The sequence below is a fragment of the Drosophila subpulchrella genome, unplaced genomic scaffold (assembly GCF_014743375.2).
Source record: "Drosophila subpulchrella strain 33 F10 #4 breed RU33 unplaced genomic scaffold, RU_Dsub_v1.1 Primary Assembly Seq52, whole genome shotgun sequence".
In the NCBI taxonomy this organism is placed as follows: Eukaryota; Metazoa; Arthropoda; class Insecta; order Diptera; family Drosophilidae; genus Drosophila; species Drosophila subpulchrella.
The window spans coordinates 55,136-77,004 of NW_023665689.1; the positions used below are offsets into that span (position 1 = coordinate 55,136).

Here is a 21,869-nt window from a genome sequence, read left to right on the forward strand (position 1 = left end):
GTCTAAAAATCAAATGAAATCATTGAAAATTACTATCGTGTTACCGTTAATGAGAATTAATATGCTTACTTGAAGTTCGGCGGCTCCTAGGCATAGATGTCTCTACCAGGAGTTCAGGTGCATCAACAGTAGAACTGGATTCATCAATCTCCTCTGTTTCGGTGAAGACTTCATTGGCCAGGTCATCGAAGCCATCGATTGCCACGAATCCCTCCTCCGATGTGTCCACACCTACAGCCTGAGACACCGGGCGAGTCCCATACATCTCCTCGAGCTCCTCGAAGTGGGTGCACGTTTTCCTGGCAGCCCCACTGACTGCATTGCTGCGCTTTACTTCAAAATATGATTTCTTTAACATTCGCAGCTTGGTTTTTATTTGGTCTCCGGACTTGATCATATTTTTAGCCTTCATCGACTCTGCGAGGCCCCTGTAAACTAGGTTGTTTCGCTTGGTCTTCCCATCGAGCTTGCTCAATACATTATTTTCCTTCAGCAGGCCAAGCAGCTCGGTTACCTCGGCGTCTGACCAAAACGATCTTTTCGATTCCATGGCTATTTCAATAATTATTCACCTTTCTTTCTTTAATTTACGTTTTATTTCAACTTTTATGCACGGCGTTGCCACCTGATTTGTATAGCGTTAAGTTGGTTGCGCATTACGAATTCACGCTTTGAGGCTGAAATCATAGTCAACTTTCGTGTGTTGCCGAATTCACGAAATGGCGTTTATGCACACACGAATCGGCTGAAATCGCGAAATGAAAGCGTGAAATGGCCATCGCATAAACGCAGTAATAGTCAACTTTCGTGTGTTGCCGAAATCACGAAATGGCGTTTAAGCACACACGAATCGGCTGAAATCGCGAAATGAAAGCGTGAATTCGGCATCGCATAAACACAGTAGATAGGCAAACGGGATAAGTAGTCGGCATTGCTATTTTCCTTGGATCTTTTTGCTATCACATCAAAGTTTAAATTAGACAAAAAGTCGGCGTAGTTTGCCATACGCGAAATGCATAACGTTGGTAAAGATTTCGCTGGATGGAGTATCTGGGGTATCTGCCTTGCGTACAGAAACTTAAAAAATCTGTTTACCGGGATATCGCTATTATGTTGCAGTCATCGTTCGACTTGCATAGGCTATTGACCTCTCTTTCCCATCCATAAGGCGGTGCGATAACACTGCACCCAGACCAGTTTGGCTGGCGTCTGTTGCTAGTAACAGTGGGAGCGATGGGTCTTATGGCATTTAGACTTGCGGTGATACTAAAAATTTCTAAATGCTGTTGTATGCCGAATTTTGATCTGAAGTCCAATAAAACTTGTCTTCCTTAAGGATATTCCTAAGCGGTCTCTCCGGACTTGCCAGGTTTGGAATGAAGTTGGTGTAGTACGCTGCTTTTCCGAGGAACAGTTGTACGTCCTTAATTGATTTCGGCATTGGTGCCTGAAGGACGGCTTCAAAGTGTTTGTTCGATGTTTGAATGCCCTGATCATTGATCTTATGACCTAAAAATTCCATCGATCGGGCGGAAAACACGCACTTGTTCTTATTCAGCTTGAATACCAGGGTGTTAAGTGTACGTAAAGTTTTCTCTGAGGTTTTTAAAAGCTCTTCCACATTTTTAGCGTAGATCAAGATATTGTCGAAAAAATTTAACAGGCATATTTGTAGCCCCATAGACTGCACGTGTTGGGCGAATTAGACCATGTGTAGGAGTGTTTGAGCGAGTACTGTCGCTCCTCTAATTTTATTAAAGATGTCTTTCGTACCGAAGCGTCCTCGCCCGCCTTGTAGTTTTCCATTGAAAACGGTGACGTCATTGAAGAGCTGCTAGCCTGGCCAGCATTTGTGGCTGCTTGTGTTATTATAGCACTTATGGAAGCAATTAAGCTGTTTAGATCCAGGTTTCCCTCAGCCATGTTGACTCACTTCTGACACCATATGTCCTTTATTGTTAAGATTAATCTATTTTATGATTTTCGCATTATGCACATACTTTAGAGTCAAAGCAAATTTAGAGATGGGGATAAGATAGGGATGTCGGAAATATATCAAAATATCGATATATCGATATTTTTCTCTTAAAAAAAATATTATCATCGCGATATTTTTTGGGCAAAAAAAGACGATTTTGAAGATATTTTTTTATGATATTTCCGATTTTTTATGTATGGTCACTCTTAAGCCAGAAAGCAACGTGAGAAGTGTATGTGAAAATGAGTGCGTCTAAAGATTTTTATACAGAATCAAATGCTACTTCTGCGAAATGCACATTGTTCAAAGCGTGGACACTCGGTGGAACTCGTGCTTGGATATGCTAAACGCGTTCGTTGCACTAGCTGACGAAGTGGCATTCGTTATTTTGAGTAGACGAACCTCAAGTAACTCACCAGAAATGCTCTCAGTGGAGGAGCTTAATATTTGTCGCGATTTTTGCCATGTTCTCCAACCTTTTAAAGAAGCCACTGATAATGTGAGCGGCGATTCTTACGTGACCGTCAGCTTAGTGGTTCCTATGATTTCTATGATTAATACAAAATTAAAAGAAGCTAATGTGGTTACCGCTGAGGGCATTCTAATAAAAGATACCCTTCTACAAATATCACAAAAGCGATTGAGTGGTTTGCTGCAGAATAACATACTCATGAAAGCCACAATGCTTGATCCTCGATTTAAAAAAATGTATTTCGATATGCCTCTTCACGTAAAAAATGTCACTGATGAAATCATAAAGCAGATGGTTGAAAAAAAACAATCAGAAATATTGCCTTCGTCTGTAGAAGAAATGGTGTGTCGTTTGTGACTCCCGTAGTCGTATGACAGACCAGCATGTAACCGAACGAGTTTTTCTTAAATCATTAAAAACAGATTTGCTTGCGAATTAATTAAAAACAAGTACAAACGTATGCAATTTCATGAATTTATAATTGAAAACAAGTACAAATGTATGTAATTTCATGAATTATAATTAAAAACAATAAGTTTAAATGTATGTAATTTCATGAATTATAATTAAAAACAATAAGTTCAAATGTATGTAATCAGTATCTTTATAAATAAAATTGAAAACAATGGGCTGTGCCAAATCCTTAAAAATGTTGTTATTTTATTTATTTATTTATCTAGTGCTAACAAATAGTATTAAACTAAGCGCTAACAGTGGTTTTTTTTTTGGTTGTGGGTTTACTGTGAGATTATATACATATTTACAAGATTGTACAATTTATGGGATCCTTAGATTCTAATTGTATTTACATTGATGTTTATTTATATTTGTGCATTGTTTTTGAACTTTTTAGGAACTTAATGATGTTGTGGGAGCTTGAGTTTGAGGGATTGGCTATTATTTTCTTATTATTTTTTATAAAAGACCCAAATGTACAGCAACATGACACCATTTTTCAAATTTTGCTGAACATTTAAAATATCAAAAAAATCGATATATCGATATTTTTTTATGATATTTCTTAATATCGTGTGATATTTTTCAAACAGCAAATATCATCGATACGATATTTTTTCAAAATCCAACAACCCTAGGATAAGAGAACGATAATCAACAAGATAACGACATCGCCACACTCAATCCACAGGGTGACCTGGTCCAACGAATAGGGCTGTCATTCTTTTAAACATAGCACAAGCGTAGGCGGTTACATGTTAAAAAAACCAAAGATATATTTTTTTAAAATTTTTTTTCAGATTATTCCTATGGGAGATATAAGATATAGTTGTCCGATCAGGCTGGTTCCGACTTATATACTACCTGCAAAAGAAAGAATACTTTTGGGAAAGTTTCAGCCCGATAGCTTTCAAATTGAGAGACAAGTTTGCGTAGAAACGGACGGACAGACGGCCAGACGGACATGATTAGATCGGCCCGTCTAGCGATGCTGATCAAGAATATATATATTTTATGGGGTCGGAAAGGTCCGTCACTGCGTTGCAAGCTTCTGATTGAAATCATAAGGGTATAAATCAAGGGTATAAAAAGCAAATAGTTAAGGAAGATATGTCTAATATAATAATAATCAATAACACTATCCCAATAGTATAATAATAATAGTATAATATGTTTAAAAAACAACGAAGCTATAATGTGTCTCATACTATTTTCCCATCAATTTTCCGATCGTTCCGATTTTGATAAAATTAAATTCGAAATTCAGAACTAATTAAAAAATGTTGTTTTCAAGCGTAGGAGGTTATATGCTTAAAAACACCGAAGCTATAATTTGTTTAATATTATTTTCCCACAAATTTTCCGATCGTTCCTTTGGCAGCTATTTGATAAAATCGTCCGATTTTGATAAAACTAAATTCCAAGTTCAGAAACTTATTGAAAAATGTTATTTCCAAGCGTAGGAGTTTATATGTTAAAAAACATCAAAGAAATAAATTTCTTAACTTTCCTTTTCGATTATTCTTACGGAAGCTATAAGATATAGTTGTCTGATCCGGCTGGTTCCGACTTATATATTACCTGCAAAAGATATAAGACTTTTGGGAAAGTTTCAGCCCGATAGCTTTAAAACTGAGAGACTAGTTTGCGTAGAAACGGACGGACAGACGGACAGACGGACAGACGGACATGGCTAGATCGACTCGTCTAGTCATGCTGATCAAGAATATATATACTTTATGGGGTCGGAAACGTCTCCTTCACTGCGTTGCAAACTTCAGACTGAAATCAATATACCCACTGCTAGGAGATATAGTTGTCCGATCCAGCTGGTTCTGACTAATATACTACCTGCAAATGAAATAAGACTTTTGGGAAAGTTAGTCCGATAGCTTTAAAACTGAGAGACTAGCTTGCGTAGAAATGGACGGACAGACGGCCATGGCTATCAAGAATATATATACTTTATGGGGACGGAAACGTCTCCTTCACTGCGTTGCAAAATTCTGACTGAAATCATAATACCCTCTGCAAGGGTATAACAAGAAAGAACGCTATAGTCGAGTGCCTCGACTATCAGATACCCGTTAGTCAGCTAAAGAGAAATGGAGATATGCAAGCAGCAACGCGAGATTGAATGCGCCACCTACCTGCGATCTCAATATAAGGTTATGTGGGCGGTAGAAAGCGTTATGGGCGTGGCAAACTTTTTTTGGATCAAGCAATAGGTATTGACGAGACTAATACATTTCAGTTAAAATTTTTACCTGGCATGAAAATTGTCGGCGCGTAACAAACTTGCGCAGCGTACAAGGCTACGGAATCTAAATCTGAAATCCCAATTCTCTATCTTTGACAGTTTCCGAGATACCCGAGTTTATATTTACGATTTTTTGAAGCTTGTGGGCGTTAAAGTGGGCGTGGCAAACTTTTTTTCGGGTAACAGATAGGTATTGATGAGAACAATACATTTCAATTAAAATTTGTATTCTAGCATTAAAAATGTAGGAGCCACAGTTTTGGGCGGCTTGTGGGCGTTAGATTGGGCGTGGCACGCTGCTGAAACAAACTGCTGCGGAAGAAAATCAGGAATCTGCATGTTAAATCCCAATAGCCTAGCTCTTATAGTTTCCGAGATCTCAGCGTTCATCCGGACGGACAGACAGACGGACAGACGGACATGGCTAGATCGACTAGGCTAGTGATCCTGATCAAGAATATGTATACTTTATGGGGTCGGAAACGCTTCCTTCTGCCTGTTACATACTTTCCGACGAATCTAGTATACCCTTTTAATCTACGAGTAACGTGTTTAAAAAGGAAGAACGCTAAAGTCGAGTACCTCGACTATCAGATACCCGTTACTCAGCTAAAGGGACCAAAGGGAAATGGTGATATGCAAGCAGCAAAGCGAGATTGAAATGCGCCACCTACCGGCGGTAGACAGACTTAAGCGTTATGGGCGTTAGAGTGGGCGTTGCAAATTTTTTTTTGGATCAATCGATAGGTATTGACGAGGCTAATACATTTCAGTTAAAATTTTGTATCTAGCATAAAAATTTTGGGCGCCACAGGCTTTGGCGGTTTGTGGGCGTTAGAGTGGGCGTGGCATATTCGCGTAACAAACTTGCGCTGTGTGCAAGGTTACGGAATCTAAATCTGAAGTCTCAATTTTCTATCTTTAATAGTTTCCGAGATATCCGCGTTCATATCTACGATTTTTTCAAGTTTGTGGGCGTTAAAGTGGGCGTGGTAAACTTTTTTTTGGGTCAATCGATAGAAAAATTTATTTCAGATAAAATTTTTATTCTAGCATCAAAACTGTAGGAGCCACAGTTTTGGGCGGTTTTTGGGCGTTAGAAAGGGCGTGGCACGCTGCTGAAACAAACTTGCGCTGCGTAAAAAGCTCAGGAATCTCCGTGCCAAATCACAATAGCCTAGCTCTTATAGTTTCCGAAAGAAATAGAATCTCTTTCTAAAGAAGTTTTTATTGATATGACCAACCAAATTTAATTAACACTTTCACTCTCGCAAAAATTTACGTTCTTTATAGAAAACATTTTATCCAATAAAAACATCAATGAAATATCAAAACACAAAAAAAAGCTAGTAATTATCGCTGACTTAATGGATATCTCTGTATTACAAATTGCACTGCATAAAGAACTTTTAATAATTTATATAAAATACCCAATAATAAAAAACAGATGAAAAATATATAACGCTAGAGCCATTTCCCAAACCGATGGAAAACTAATAACAAGCAATAAAGTCGAAAAATGCGCATATTCCTTATAATGAAATGGTTAAATTTAGGACCGAACACTTTAATAATTATTGCACTTTAAGTATTGAAAAGACTTGTTTTACCCGATTACACAGGAACACAAAATTAAACTTTGTGAAATTTCCCGAAAACCATTTCTACTTTTCCATTTATCATCTTATCTTAATTACCTTAGGTCCTTTTGACAAAATGTCTCATAAAAACTTTTGTGCCATCACCCACAGGTTCTGCGATTTAGCTAGGAATACAAAGAGCCGATGTTTGCCCATATCTGGAATTATTACATATTCACCTTAGATATTTTCACTGAAGCACACTCTCAATTCATAACGGCATTGCTAAACAAGGAAGAACGCTATGGTCGAGTACCTCGACTATCAGATACCCGTTACTCAGCTAAAGGGACCAAAGGAAAATGGAGATTTGCAAGCAGCAAAGCGAGATTGAAATGCGCCACCCACCGGCGGTAGACAGATTTAAGCGTTGTGGACGTTAAAGTGGGCGTGGCAAAGTTTTTTTTTGATCAATCGATAGGTATTAACAAGACCAATACATTTCAGTTAAAATTGTGGGCGTTAGAGTGGGCGTGGCAAAGTTTTTTTTAGATCAATTGATAGGTATTGACGATACCAATACATTGCGTACAAGACTACGAAATCTAACTCTCAGATCCCATTTCTCTATCTTTGATATTTTCCGAGATATCCGCGTTCATATTTACGATTTTTTGAAGTTTGTGGGCAGTTTGTGGGCGTTAAAGTGGGCGTGGCAAACTTTTTTTTTGGGTCAATCGATAGGTATTGATGAGAACAATACATTTCAGTTGAAATTTGTATTCTAGCTCAAAACTGTAGAAGCCACGGTTTTGGGCGGTTTGTGGGCGTTAGAGTGGGCGTGGCACCCTGCTGAAAAAAACTTGCGCTGCGCAGGAATCTCAGGAATCTGCATGCCTAATCCCAGTATTGTAGCTCTTATAGTTTCCGAGATCTCAGCGTTCATACGGACAGACGGACAGACGAACATGGCTAGATCAACTCGGCTAGTGATCCTGATCAAGAATATATTTATATACTTTATAGGGTCGGAAACGCTTCCTTCTGCCTGTTACATACTTTCTGACGAATCTAGTATACCCTTTTACTTTACGAGTAACGAGTATAAAAATCGAAAAAGTGAGTAACCGCGTTCAAGATGATGATTACTCATCGTTCTATACTCACAGACATCTTTTTTTTTTTTACTTTAGAATCCCGCCCAACCGATCTAGGGGCGTTGCCGTATGTAAAACAGCACGAACTCGTGAAATTGGGGTAATGTAATTTCTTTCTAATCTGCACGGAACAAAAAAGTTTAGCCGGCTAACCAAGTCGGGGCTATCGATTTCATCTCTAAGAAGGTTATAAATAAAGACTGTTCCAAGCATTGTTCTGCGGTTGGCTAGGAAGGGTAAAGTAATTAGGAGTAATCTACTAGAATAAGAAGGTAAAATCAGGTTTGCATCCCAGTTTAGGCGGCTTTAGGCGAACAGCAATAAGCTCTTCTGTACAGCTGCGATACGATCAACATGAATTCCGTATTGGTCACTCCAGATCCATACTCAAGTATCGAGCGGACAAGGGAAATAAATAAGGTATTTGTAATATAAGGATCATTAAATTCGTTTGACGACCTTTTATTAAAGCCAAGCGCACCCCTATCATTATTCAACGGGGACGAAATATGATCAGCAAATTTTAGTTTTAGGTCCTAATGAACGCCAAGATTGTTTACTAGAGTTATTTTATCCAATAAATCATTGCTCAGCGTGTATGTCGCATATTGAGGATTGAATCGACAAAAAGTCATTACCTTACACTTAGAGCCATTTAAATCCAGTAAATTTTCAGAGCACCATGTTTAAAAAATTTTCAAATACGATTGTAAGTTGGACTGGCAAGAAGTATCCTTGTACTGCAGGCATAAATTAAAATCATCTGCGTACATTAGTACAAGAGAATGAGCTATAACTAAGGGAAGGTAATTTTTAAATAAATTTAAAAGTAGCGGCCCCAGGTGGCTCTCTTGTGGGACACCGGAGGTAACGTGGAGTATACAAGATAGAGATTTTTTAAAAAATGTTCTTTGAGTTCTGAAATTTAGATAACTTAAGATCCATCTTAAAAGATCAACAGGGAATCCTGTTGGACCAGTTTTCTAACCAGAAGAACGCGATTAACAGAGCCAAATGCTTTTCTAAAGTCAGTGTAAATGGTGTCAGTTTTTTAAATCCCTTTATTACAAATGATGTAAGTTCCAAAAGGTTAGTGGTTGTTGATCTTCTTTTCATAAACTCGTGTTGACACAGAGATATAAGTGACCTATAGAGGTGCTGCAAGTGGGTAGTAATGATATTTTCAAAGAGCTTTGGAATCGCTGACAATTTAAAGATGCCTCTATAATTAAATGCTTCCACTTTGCTACCCTTCTTGTGGAAAGGAATTACAAACGATTCTTTCCACATATTGGGAAAATATGAAGATTCTAAAGATAAGGTAAATAATTTGAGAAGGGGCTTGCATAAGGCCTCCGCGCAATATCTAAGCACGCAGCCAGGAATACCATCAGGACCAAGTGAATATACAGGCTTGACACGTTGAAGATCAACAAGCATAGAGCTTTAATTTAAGGTGGAACAGAATATTAAATTAGACCTGGATACAGTGTAAGAAAAAGGTTGTGAGGAATGAGATAAAGTAGATTATGTCGTTTGAAGAAACTTGGCAAAAAAATCGGCTATTGCCGATTTAACAATTTAAATAGTTTTTGTAACATATATAGATTTAAGCACAGTAAAACTAGACCGCAACACAATAATTGAAAAACGAATTTACTGTACTGTAGACATATAAGGATTAAGCCGCTGAAAGTCAGCCTTGCGGATACAATGTAATCGTCCTGAGGGCACCACACTAATTCAAGGCGATTTTTTTAAACTCTTGTTACGACTAGGCCCTGGCGTACCGCGCGGCGGGTCCATCATACTTTGAGCAGTAAGGGCCTGCAACAAGGAACCGTGAGCTTGGGTAAGGTTGTCTAGACCCAGTGTACCTTGCCCCAAGCACTACTTTCGCGTGTCCTGACATATGCCCGGCTTGTTGTTTCAAAAGGCGTAGTCCTGGATAGCCTATAGTCTACCGGCGAAGTCCGAGAACGGCAACTGACAGAGACCCAGAGTGTCAGAGATCTCGCTAATAGCCAGGAAGGGCTACCGCTCGCCCGATTGAAGAATTGTGATTTCAAGAGCCGTTGTCCCGGAGAAACCCAGCGGCTTTGCATGCAAAGTCTCGGAACTGCAATAGTCCGAAGCCTCGATAGCCAATAAGCCAAGATACTTTCAGCCTGGCGGCAAGCACATCCACACAGGGAAAATTATGACGTTCCCAAATTGAGTATTTGTATTCTCAATTTGAGGATGCCCTCAATTTAAGTACAACATTTGTGGAAAAAACTCATGTTGAGAAAAGCTGCACTCATTTTAAGTAAAAGGACTTGAATTGATTGGAAAATTTTAAGTTTGAGGAAATGTGTTCTTCAATTTCCAACTTGAGAATTAATATTCTCATTATGAGTAACCGATAAACTCAAAAATGAGTTGCGAATTCTCATAAGGAGTTCTAGAGAATTCCGTTCTGCGAACGAGACGAGAGATGAGCGGCCTTTAGTTCGTTGCGAATATGGTTGTCTCTTTCTCACTAATGGGTGTGTAAAGTGGTTCGCGCCGCATTTGTGTGACTGTCATTTGCCTTGTTATTTAGCCGAGTGAAGACGTGCGCGTAACACAAAGCTAAAAAACTATTTTAGTGTATTGGACATTCGTGAGACCCTTCCGTACCTCGAGGGTAAGTTTTTTAGTTTAAACTGAATTTATAATATGCTAAATAACGATACAATAAACAATCACTGCAAAAATATTGTTAAAGCGTGTACATTAATATGTATGTATGTGTGATTGCAAGTGGCGTGAAGCAGTCTAGTTTTGTTAGTGTCAAAAATAGGGCAGTACGGTTGGCAATGTCAAAGGAGTAAGACGTGTGCCGCACGCTCACAAGCTAACAAGATATCTTTATAATTTGTGTTCTTTATATATTTCATTAAATTCCTTGTCAATAAATACTTTATAACCATCCTGAACGAGCGCAGAGGTATTTTTGACAATTCAGAAGTGGGATACGAGTTCCAAACAGCAATAAAATGATATAAAAAGCTGCATTTTATTCACGAAGAAAGGAGAATGAAGGATTACACAATTTGACAAAACGGCAACGCCACACTGGGCTAAGCAACACGGTCAAAAGTAAGGCGGTAAAACGGCAGAACGGCAATACGGCCACTTTTTAAGAAGCATCTAGAGGGAAAAAGCGGTAAAAAAGTACCAAGAGTGAGAAAAAAAACTTGAGAAGGAGCCACGGACCACGAGGTTAACTAAAAATGTTAGTTAAACTAGGTCAACTAAGGGTTGCCGATCTGGATATTATTCTACGCACGAACAATATTCCAGTTGTCGGAAACAAACAGGCTAAAATCGACGAACTCACACGGATCTTGGGATGTGATGAAATCGAACGCGATCGATTTCGATGGAAATACCGTACAATCTCAAATTGACGAGCTGAAGCAGTTGATGATCAGTTTATCCCAAACGGTTTAGGCCTTAAGTGTTCAACAGGAAAATGCGACTTCGGGGCAAGCTAACGTAGGGAGCACCGCAGGTCCACCGGCTGCTTTGGAACAACAACGTCAGGCAAACACTTTAGGCATACCACCACCAGGCCAAGAACAACCTCATCAAAGGATCAGAGAAAGCCCCGAACGCACAGCTTATACCAACACCATCATCAAGGATGTGATCGGTGTGTTGCCCGAGTATGATCCAGTTAGGGGCAACATTACTTCACAACAGTTTATAAGCAAAACCGAGCAGTTGCAACGCGTTTATGAATGGAATGATGGGACAGTATTGTTTGCCGTACAGCATAAAATGAGAGGTGTTGCTAAGGAATGGTTAGATGCACAGACTGTTTTCCAAACTTGGGAACAGTTTAAGACCGCACTTTTACAAGATTTTCCAAGCGTGGTAAACACAGCTGATGTTCACAGGGAACTGATGCGACGTAAAAGAAAACCCAACGAATCATTTAGCGAATACTTCTACATCATGATGGCAATTGGAAGACGAGCTAATATAGATGAGCCATCTATCAATTCTTATATTATTAACGGATTGAACCAAAGCGACTGCACGAAGGCTTTGTTAGCTATGAATCTTCAGACGTGTTCAGAACTATTTAGGTCTCTGGACAATATGAAAACAGTGCAAGTACTGCAGCAACAAAGTTCTTCTTTTCAGTCTGTTTACACGAAAGGCCAAGATGTAGCAGGTGGTGAGGCTAAACCCAAAGGACCAAAATGTTTCAATTGTAACCAAATGGGTCACATAGCTGCTAAGTGTCCAGACCCGCAGAAGAAGCCACGCTGTTCAATCTGTTCAAAGGTTGGGCATGTACATACATACATACACATATAATTTTTTAAAAGCTTTTTAAATGTACATTTAATAACATTCTAATTTTATTGTTCCATGCCTATATGTGCATATATATTTACAATATTTGCCAACAATAACGTCTTCTTTTTCAGCCTCTTTGCTCTTCGCTAGACCAGACAGCTAAGGGAAAAATATCATAGCCTAGATCATGGAACATGTATATATATAAGTAACTGTATTACAAAATAAAATAAAAAAAATATTCTACCTATTTTTCTGGAAATGGGTGGACCGGGTTTAAGTGCAAAAGTTCTTCATTTGATAATTTAGAAGAACACTATCAAGAACTTGTTTCTCATTTTGAGCGCTGGAAATTTCTCAGTATGAGAAAAGGGCATACTTGTTTCTAAAATTCAAGCTAAATTATTTCTTAAAATGAGTGCTGTTTGTACTCATATAGAGGAAAAATGTTTAAAAAAGAGCACAAATGTACTCAATTTAAGTACAGATTTTTTGAGAAATTTTTACTGAACGTGAGTATTTTGCACTCAGTGTGAGAATTTTTGTTCATGCTGAATTTTTGAGTACAAAAATATTCAATTTGAGTGCAAATTACTTAAATAATTCTCTCTGTGCATAAACAGAGCGTCGGACACCGGTCAGTAGCAATTGTTACCAGCAAAATCATCACGTTTACTACGAAGAACCCATCGAGATACGCACAAACGTCGCGGACAACAAGCAATAGGGTAAGGATAGGGTGGAACGTTAGATTACATTAATTCAGCGACGCTAGGCAGCTTCCTAGCGTAAGACTTGACTGTCAGCGCGAACTGAGCGAAACTCTAGTGGGACCGTCCGGAACAGAGCAAGGCACAGGCGGTTGTGTCTTAAAAGGCGTAGTCCTGGTCCAGTCTAGTCTGAGAACGGTGGAGCACAGAGTCAGCGAGGCGAGCGATCATCGAGTCAATTTAGCGACGATCATAGTCGAGCATCATCAGGAGTGAACACGTGGCGACTTCGAGCTCAGTCGAGCCCCGAACCGCTGCAGTAATACAACCGAATAAGCCAGATAAAGGCCCTTGAATTTCGTGCTGTCTTACTGATCTACTGGGCGGCCACGCTTATGTAAATTTGGTGGGACGAACACACAATCTACTAAGATAGTCGCACGAAAATTTTAGCAAGCAGACGTAATAAGCCACTTCTTTTTCCAAAAAAAACAAGGAAGAACAATATTTTGAAGCGGCTTGTGGGCGATAAAGTGTGCGTGGCCAACTTTTTTTTGGGTCAATCGATAGGTATTGTTAAAATTCTTATTCTAGCATCAAAACTGTAGGAGCCACAGTTTTGGGCGGTTTGTGGGCGTTAGAGTGGGCGTGGCACCCTGCTTGCTCTTATAGTTTCCGAGATCTCAGCGTTCATACGGAGTTCAGTTTATATGACTCTAATAAGCAGTTTACCAACATGCGTGGAGCAGCCAAGTAATAACCTTACCTTCTTACCCTCTCAAATTATAGTAAAAAAAGGACACTAACTCAATAATACTGGAAAAAGTACCGCCAGATAATGTTTGCCGAGAACCAGCAATCATGTCCAAACACGATATTTATACCCGTTACTCGTAGAGTAAAAGGGTATACTAGATTCGTCGGAAAGTATGTAACAGGCAGAAGGAAGCGTTTCCGACCCCATAAAGTATATCAAACAAAAACACCTCTTAACGAGGTAAAAAGTAGTGGCGAACGCGCCTTTAACAAAAATTTCTGATATCAACAATTGTGACGAAAAATGATATTACATTCGATAAAATAAATAAACTATATTAAATTTATGATTTCGGCCCGCAACAGTAAATATTTATTTACCTACACGTAAATTTTCTGTTGTAGCGTGCCGTAAATATGAACGCGGATATCTCGGAAAATATCAAAGATAGAGAAATGGGATTTCATATTTAGATTCCGTAGGCTTGAGCGCAGCGCAAGTTTGTTACGCGAATATGCCACGCCCACTCTAACGCCCACAAACCGCCTAAGCCTGTGGCGCCCACAATTTTCATGCTAGATAAAAAATTTTAACTGAAATGTATTGGTCTTGTCAATACCTATCGATTGATCCAAAAAATACTTTGCCACGTTGACTCTAACGCCCACAACGCTTAAATCTGTCTACCGCCGGTAGGTGGCGCATTTCAATCTCGCTTTGCTGCTTGCATATCTCCATTTTCCTTTGGTCCCTTTAGTTGAGTAACGGGTATCTGATAGTCGAGGTACTCGACTATGGCGTTCTTCCTTGTTTTTTGCTCAAGAGTTTAAGTACCCCAATAACATGACTAGGAGTCGTCCCTATATGGCTTGGCTATTGAAAAACCAAACACACAGATTCGACCCCTAATCTTAGCTGAACACCACCTTAAATGAGGCACAACAAGTTTTATCGCTTTAATTACCTATTTTAATAGCACAAGTGTGGCATCTCAAGGGCTGTATAGTTTCAGATTCCAAGAGAAATCTTTCGTTTCTTACATTTCCTGCCGAACTAGCGGGTTTTTCCAAAGTGGTATAACAAATAGATCAAGTTTCCTATTTCGATTAGCTTCATGCAAGTAAAGGACCCTAAAACCATAACAGATTTTCAGTTTGAAAAAATCTAATAAGAATATTTTTCATCAAATTGGTTTTTATCTTCTAATTATCGCTTAATATCTTGCAAACGGTAATTTTTAGGGCAAAAAGTGTTAAAAATCAAAAGTTGAGGAATCTCAAGGGCTATATGATTTGTAATTTAAAAAGAAATCGTTTGACTCAATTTTGAGAAAATAGTCAAAAAGTGGTTTAAAAAAATAAATTTTTGTCATAACTCTAAATCTGTTATATTCAGACAATTTTACTTTTTGAAGAGTATTTAACAAATTAAATTATCTCTTCAGAGATACATAGCACGTTTCTGTAGCATTAAATGTTTAGATACTATAAGCATTTAAAATCTGCCTTTTTTTTTGATTTCCCGCTAAACTAGCGGGTTTTTCCAAGAGTCGTAGAACAAACGTGTTCTACTTTAAGGTACTTTATACACCCATAGGGTTTCCAAAACCCTAAAACTAAGATGGGATGCATACAAACCGACAAGCAAAGGGACAAACATTTTCATTTTTGGAAAAAGAAGAAAATCTTGTTTTTTGAATTACTTTTGAACGGGACATCGGATTTCAACAAATGAGGTGTCATTCGAAGCGTATTCTCAGTAAAAATAAAATTAGCTAAACAGCCGGGGGCTTTTTTTCCCACAGTATCCAGCAGCTCCAATTTTTTAAATTTTTACTTTTACACTTTCACCGCCTTTTCTCCCAATCAAATCTATATTTCAAAAGTCTTGGTATGCAATCTTCTTAGTTTTTGCGATACCTTTCGATTGGTGTATCATTCGTATTCAATTCCATAATGGCAGATTTTCAATTCTGCGGCTATATACAAGGTGAGTTAAAAAGTAAACAGGACTTTTTGAATCTAGGGCCCTCTAGTGGCGCCATCTATATGTCAACTGGTGCGTTAGAATCTGCTATCGTTTATCGACTTCCAGTAAAAATTTCATGGCATTTCATCTATTGGAAGTGAGGTTATTGCGTTTTAAGTGTCAGTGTGTTTTTGTCATCGGTGCGAAAATGAGCTTCGAACAAAGAGCCAACATTAAATTTCGTTTTAAATTTGGTAAAACTTTTACCGAAACGTTTCAATTGATGAAGCAAGTTTATGGCGATGATTGTCTATCCCGTAGCAGAGTGCACGAGTGGTTTCAACGTTTTCAAAGTGGTCGTGAGGACATAAATGACGATGAACATGTGGGCCAACCAAAATCCGAGATCACCGAAAATTCCATCGAAACTGTGCGTGAATTCATAAAAAATCAGCCGAAATCATATTGATGGACGTTGATGCACTACGAGCAGTACAAACAAGTGGCCCAACGACACCAAGCACGTGCTTGTTACGCGCGGGGCCCTTTTATCAATTTGGGCAAAAATACGAGTTCGCGAGGAAGATACAATAAACAAATAGAGACGGAACACAAATGAAAATAAAAGAAGCATCTAAGAAAGAAGCAAATGAGTTAAAATATTAGTTTTTAATACCGGGATAGAAGTTGAAGTGCAAAGTAAATGATAAAGGTTATTATAATTATTACATAGAACGCGAAAGGGCTCGTGCAGACAAAAATTAGATGTACATCGTGGCAAATTTAGGGGATAATAATTTCGTGTAAGTCTAACAGGAACATTGAAAGTTAGGCGGTTTACAAGTTCTACAGAATCAATATCACCTCTTATAAGATTTTGCATAAAAATAGTACCAAGCATTGTTCTACGATTTGCAAGGGTAGGTAAATTAAGCAATAGTAATCTACTCTGATAGGAAGGTAGCCTTACGTTTTGATCCCAGTTCAAACTACGAAGGGCAAAAAGAAGAAATTTTTTTTGTACCGACTCAATACGGTCAATGTGCACTTGATATTGTGGACTCCAAACTGAAGAACAGTATTCCAAAATAGGACGGACAAGGGAGGTAAATAATAATTTGGTTGTATAAGGGTCATCAAATTCTTTTGACCAACGCTTTATAAACCCAAGAACACTCATGGCCTTGCTGACAGTGGACATTATGTGGCAGTCAAATTTAAGTTTTGGGTCCAGAAGAACGCCTAAGTCATTAACTGAATATATGCGGTCGAGTGGCGTATTTTTAAGAGAGTAACTAACAAAAGTAGGAGTACCCCTATGAAAAGTCATAACGTTGCATTTAAGGCAGTTCAAATTTAAAAGGTTATACTCACACCATCCCTGAAAACAATCAATATCTGACTGTAAGTTGAAACTCGACGCTATATCATTATGTGATAAACAAAGCTTAACATCATCAGCATACATTAGTACACGAGAGTGTGTTATGATAGAGGGAAGATCGTTAATAAACAAAGTAAACAGCAAAGGGCCCAAATGACTACCCTGAGGCACTCCAGATGTCACATAGATCAGTTTTGAGGCAAAGTTCTTGAATATAACCCTCTGAGTCCTACCATTCAAATAACTTGAAATCCAAGTTAATAGATTAAAACGTACCGATGAAGGCAATGCTGACGACTTACGCTTGGCATTGACAAAGTTATAAAACTGCTTCGGATCATTTGAAAATTCAAATTTACATCGACTTAAATACATAGAATAGCAATGACTATTGAGAACATTAAAATCCGATCGAGCCACCACATATTTCGAAAAATCAGATGGCTTACCCGATTTCTTATACTTTTTATAAGTGTTTGTCTTAAGGTTTTTAAGTCTTTGAAGCGCATTGGTAAACCAAGGTGGCCTGTTTGTCTTTGAAGGAAACCTATCAGGAACGCATTCATTAAAAAAGGTATTTAACACTATATAGAAGTGTTCAGTGGCACTTTCAATATCCATACAATTGTACAATTCTGTCCAATTATATTGAGAAATCATGTCGTTAAGTTTTTTATAGTTACATTTTCGGAAACATCTCACTTTAGTTTGAGAAACTAAAGGAGAGAGGGTATCAACGCATGGGAGGCAGATTGTCAATTCCATTGTTGGATGATATCGGTCTTCAGGTACAACAAGAGCGTCAATTCTAGATACCGTGACTTCAGACGGGTCTGAAACAAACACGAGATCTAGTTGTCTATTTAATGAATTCCGTATAAAGCTTACTTGCTGTAACGATAATTCTAGAAGACCATCTACAAAATCATGGGCGGATAGAGGTATAGCAACTAGTGAGTCAGTAGGAGGAGACCAAGAAATATCCGGGAGATTATAGTCACCCAAAACAATCAAAAGGTCACTGTTAGAAAGTAGGGATAGAACAGATTTTATCGCAGACAGGTGGTGCTCATAAATTATTATATCAGAGCCAGGTGGAATATAGGAACATGTAACAAATATTGAAAATGATTGCAAGGAAACTTTCACACTAACAAATTCAATTTCATTAGGAGTATCAGAGTGAATTCTCTCGGATGTTAGGCTAGTGCTAACGGCAATCAGCACACCGCCTCCCCTACGTGAGGAGCGATCGGTCCTATAGGCATTAAAATTGTTAGACAGAACTTCATTGTCAGATATCTCTGGTTTCAGCCAAGTTTCCGTAAAAGCCAAAATATCAGCAGTAAATGCAGAGGAGTCAGCATAAAGCTTGGGTAGCTTCATATTTAGTCCCCTAACATTTTGATAAGCCAAAAATAAACCTTTTAGTTTTTTGGCGCAGTGGAAGGTCTGTTATTTGTTCTTGATTTATTGGGAACAAATTCTTTTATTACTAAATCATCATTAAGCCAAAAGCTTTCAGAAAGTAGTACCTTAAACACATCAGGCGGAGCAAATATTTTAAAAGACGATATACTACGAGCATAAGAAAATCTAAATTGTTCAACTGAAATATTCTCGGATGGGAATTTTTCACGAATAAATTCCAAAACATCCTCAGATGTGGTATCTGGGGTGAATCTCGAAACAAATAATTGTTTTCTATGTGGAACAACTGATAATTTCTTACGTCCCCCAGCAGCAGATTGCACCTCACTAAGCTGAGAGCCAGAAACGGTAACTTCTGTACCTATAGGTACGGTCGGCACCGTAGCCGGCACTGAAGGTTTCTTTACCACCCGACTTCGAGAAGCAGTGACTTCACCTGAAACAGCTGTATCCATAGGCGCAGTAGGTTCACTTACCACAGTGTTAACAGAGACTGCTGCAGCCACCAAGTTCGGATTTGGGGTGGATACCGTGACCGTATTAACTGCCGCTAAGCTGGTTTTTTTACGTTTAGGCGACTCAGTAAGTAATTTTTTATTATTAAATTGGGCACAAACGGAATTGAACCCCTCATTGAGCTGTTTAAAAGCACCAGAGAGATTCAAAAGGCTGTCTCGAGTCTGCTTCATAAAGCCGCTCATCTCAACAACCATTTCCTTGCAGGATCCGCATGACCACATGAGTCCAGAATTCTGATCAATGAAGTCTTTGACTCTACCAGTAAATCCTGCGCATTTAACGTGCATCATCGATTCACAGAGCCAGCAGAAAATAAAAGGGTCTTTAGTTGAACACGAAAGAGTACAATTTTTCTTTGAGCAAACAAGAGCCATTTAAAGGAAATGAAATAAAATAAAGTAATATATGAAAAATACCTCAAGTAAATTTGGCACTGGGATCAAATTCCAAAACCACAAAGGCACAAAACACGAAAACAAATAAGAGCGCGAGATCGCGTATTATTTTAAACGTAAGAGAGCACGAGAGAATAAATCTTTTATCGATTGAGCGTTGCTTGTGGGACACTGACAACTTTACGCAGGAACAGTTACAATGTAAAGCAAGCAAGAGAGAGAGAGAGAGAGAGACAAGAGAATAGCACACCAAAAGTCTACCAGAAATTTGGCAGGTTCAGAGAGAGTTTAAGTTACAGTTGTAATATAGAGCGGGAGAGAGAGTGAAAATCAAAGAGTTTAGTGAGTATAAAATTACACTAACAAAGCTAGGAGATTAAACAAATCTAATATAAATGTTAAAATAACTATAATCACTGGGAGATCTAGTAAAAAACACTAAACACACTTACCCAGCGGTTACACTGAGCTTTGTTAATAAACAAACACAAAACACTCGCAAAAAAATCACAGAATAGACAAAAATTCAGAGCACAAGAGTAAACACAACCGTTCACAAGCGACGCTAAATCGAATATTAGGTCATCATTGAAATTCATGGAAATATAATTGAACATCTCCAAAACATCGATTTATCGCATTTTGACCGAACATTTGGGCTTACAAAAGGTGTGTGCACGGCTTGTTCCGCACAAATTGACTGACGTCCCAAAATTGCTCAGAATTCAACATTCGAAGGACATCATTAAAAAGGCAAAAAAAGACCCGAACTTCCTTTACAAGATTGTGACTGGTGACGAAACGTGGTGTTTTCAATATGATCCCGAAACGAAACGCCAGAGTGCTGAAACTTCCAGGACGAGCCGAAACCCAAAAATTCGCGCCTGGAGAAGTCAAAAGTGAAGACAATGCTGATTTGTTTTTATGATTCCAAGGGTATTGTCCACAAAGAAATTGATCCACCCGGCCAAAACGTTAATGCGGTATTCTACCTTGGAGTTTTGAAGCGTTTGGTGCGCCGTATTTGACGTGTTCGGCCCGAATATCGCGAAGATGGAAGTTGGCGTTTGTTGCACGATAATGCGCCGTCTCATCGATCGACGCTTGTGTCCTACTATTTGACCAAAAATCACATTTTAACCATCAACCACTCCCCGTATTCACCTGATATGGCAGCGTGCGACTTCTACCTTTTCGGAAAAATGCATTTGCCGATGAATGGGAAGCGTTATGCAGACGTAAAGGCCATTCAAAAGGCTTGCACCGGCAAACACTCGTTCGACATGCTTTTTGACCGTGCAAAACGCTGTATTAAAGCAGAAGGAGACTATTTTGAATAAAATAAATTGATTTTGCCGAAAAAACTATTTGTTCTGTCTTTTTTTTTAAAGTCCTGTTTATTGTGGAACTCACCTTGTATCCCACGCTCTCTTGCACGCTTCGCCACTACGTGTACTGCCGTCCACAGTGATGAAAACAGAAAAATCGACCTAGATGTAAGATAATTCACCCTAGATCTAAAAAAATCGCCATAAAAGTAAGACCAATACATGCCTATTTTAAGAAAATGTTTCCCTTATTTTGTTACCCAGTCGCCATTAAACCTCGATTTAGGGCGATTTTCCTTGTTTTTTGGGCGATTTTACAGTAAAATTTCTATGAGTGTAATAATAATCACATTTGAACATTGGTTTACGCCAAGAGCTGAAGTATTTAACTCCGCTGGAATTTTACCATTAAACTTTTACAGGAATACGCTCAATAGATGACAGGAAGTTTCTGCCTTTAAGCCTTTAAAAAATGTTAATTTTTGGAAAAGTGACATTCAAAAAACGAATCGTTTGTCACTTCCCAATAATTTGTATACTCGTGCGTCGTGCAGAAAATAATACAATCTCTACTCGAGTGCTACGTCAGATTCTCCAGTGATATTTCATCGACGATAGGCAAGAAAATACTTAATATACACATACATACAAAACATACCAAACGAATTCCAAAGAACAAACCACGACCCTACTTTTGCCTACCTCTAGTTGCCTATGCAAAACTTATGAAAAAACCGGAATAGGCCAAAAACTCCATAACTCCACCCTAGTGTAAATAGGCTTTTATTGTAACAATAGTTGTATTTCTATGACTATTATTTTTCGGTGTACCTGTATAGCAATCTTATTAATGGCGATGTGGAGAGTCTCGAGAGTCATTAGTATATCGTTTTCGATAAAAACAGTTGTGATAGGGTCACCAAGACCCTATTTATTTCGCTAGTTTCCAAATCTGAAGTATAGGGGTCCCGTCTAATCCAATCTACAACAATACTGTAAAACCAACTATGACTTGCATAAGCCTTTATTTATATTGTGGTGACTATACATACAATTACAATTAAAATGAATTCTGAATATCTCGCACTCCGAAAACGTTAACTTTCCGTTGCAAACTTTATAAGACGTTAACTAAAAGC

The 21,869-nt window shown here is 38.4% G+C and overlaps 1 protein-coding gene across 2 annotated transcripts in view; it reads right to left on the bottom strand.

Moving 5' to 3' along the window:
• LOC119562486 (acetylcholine receptor subunit alpha-like) overlaps window positions 1–21,869 on the bottom strand; it is a 670,242-nt gene that overhangs the window by 36,537 nt on the left and 611,836 nt on the right. The window lies entirely within an intron of this gene.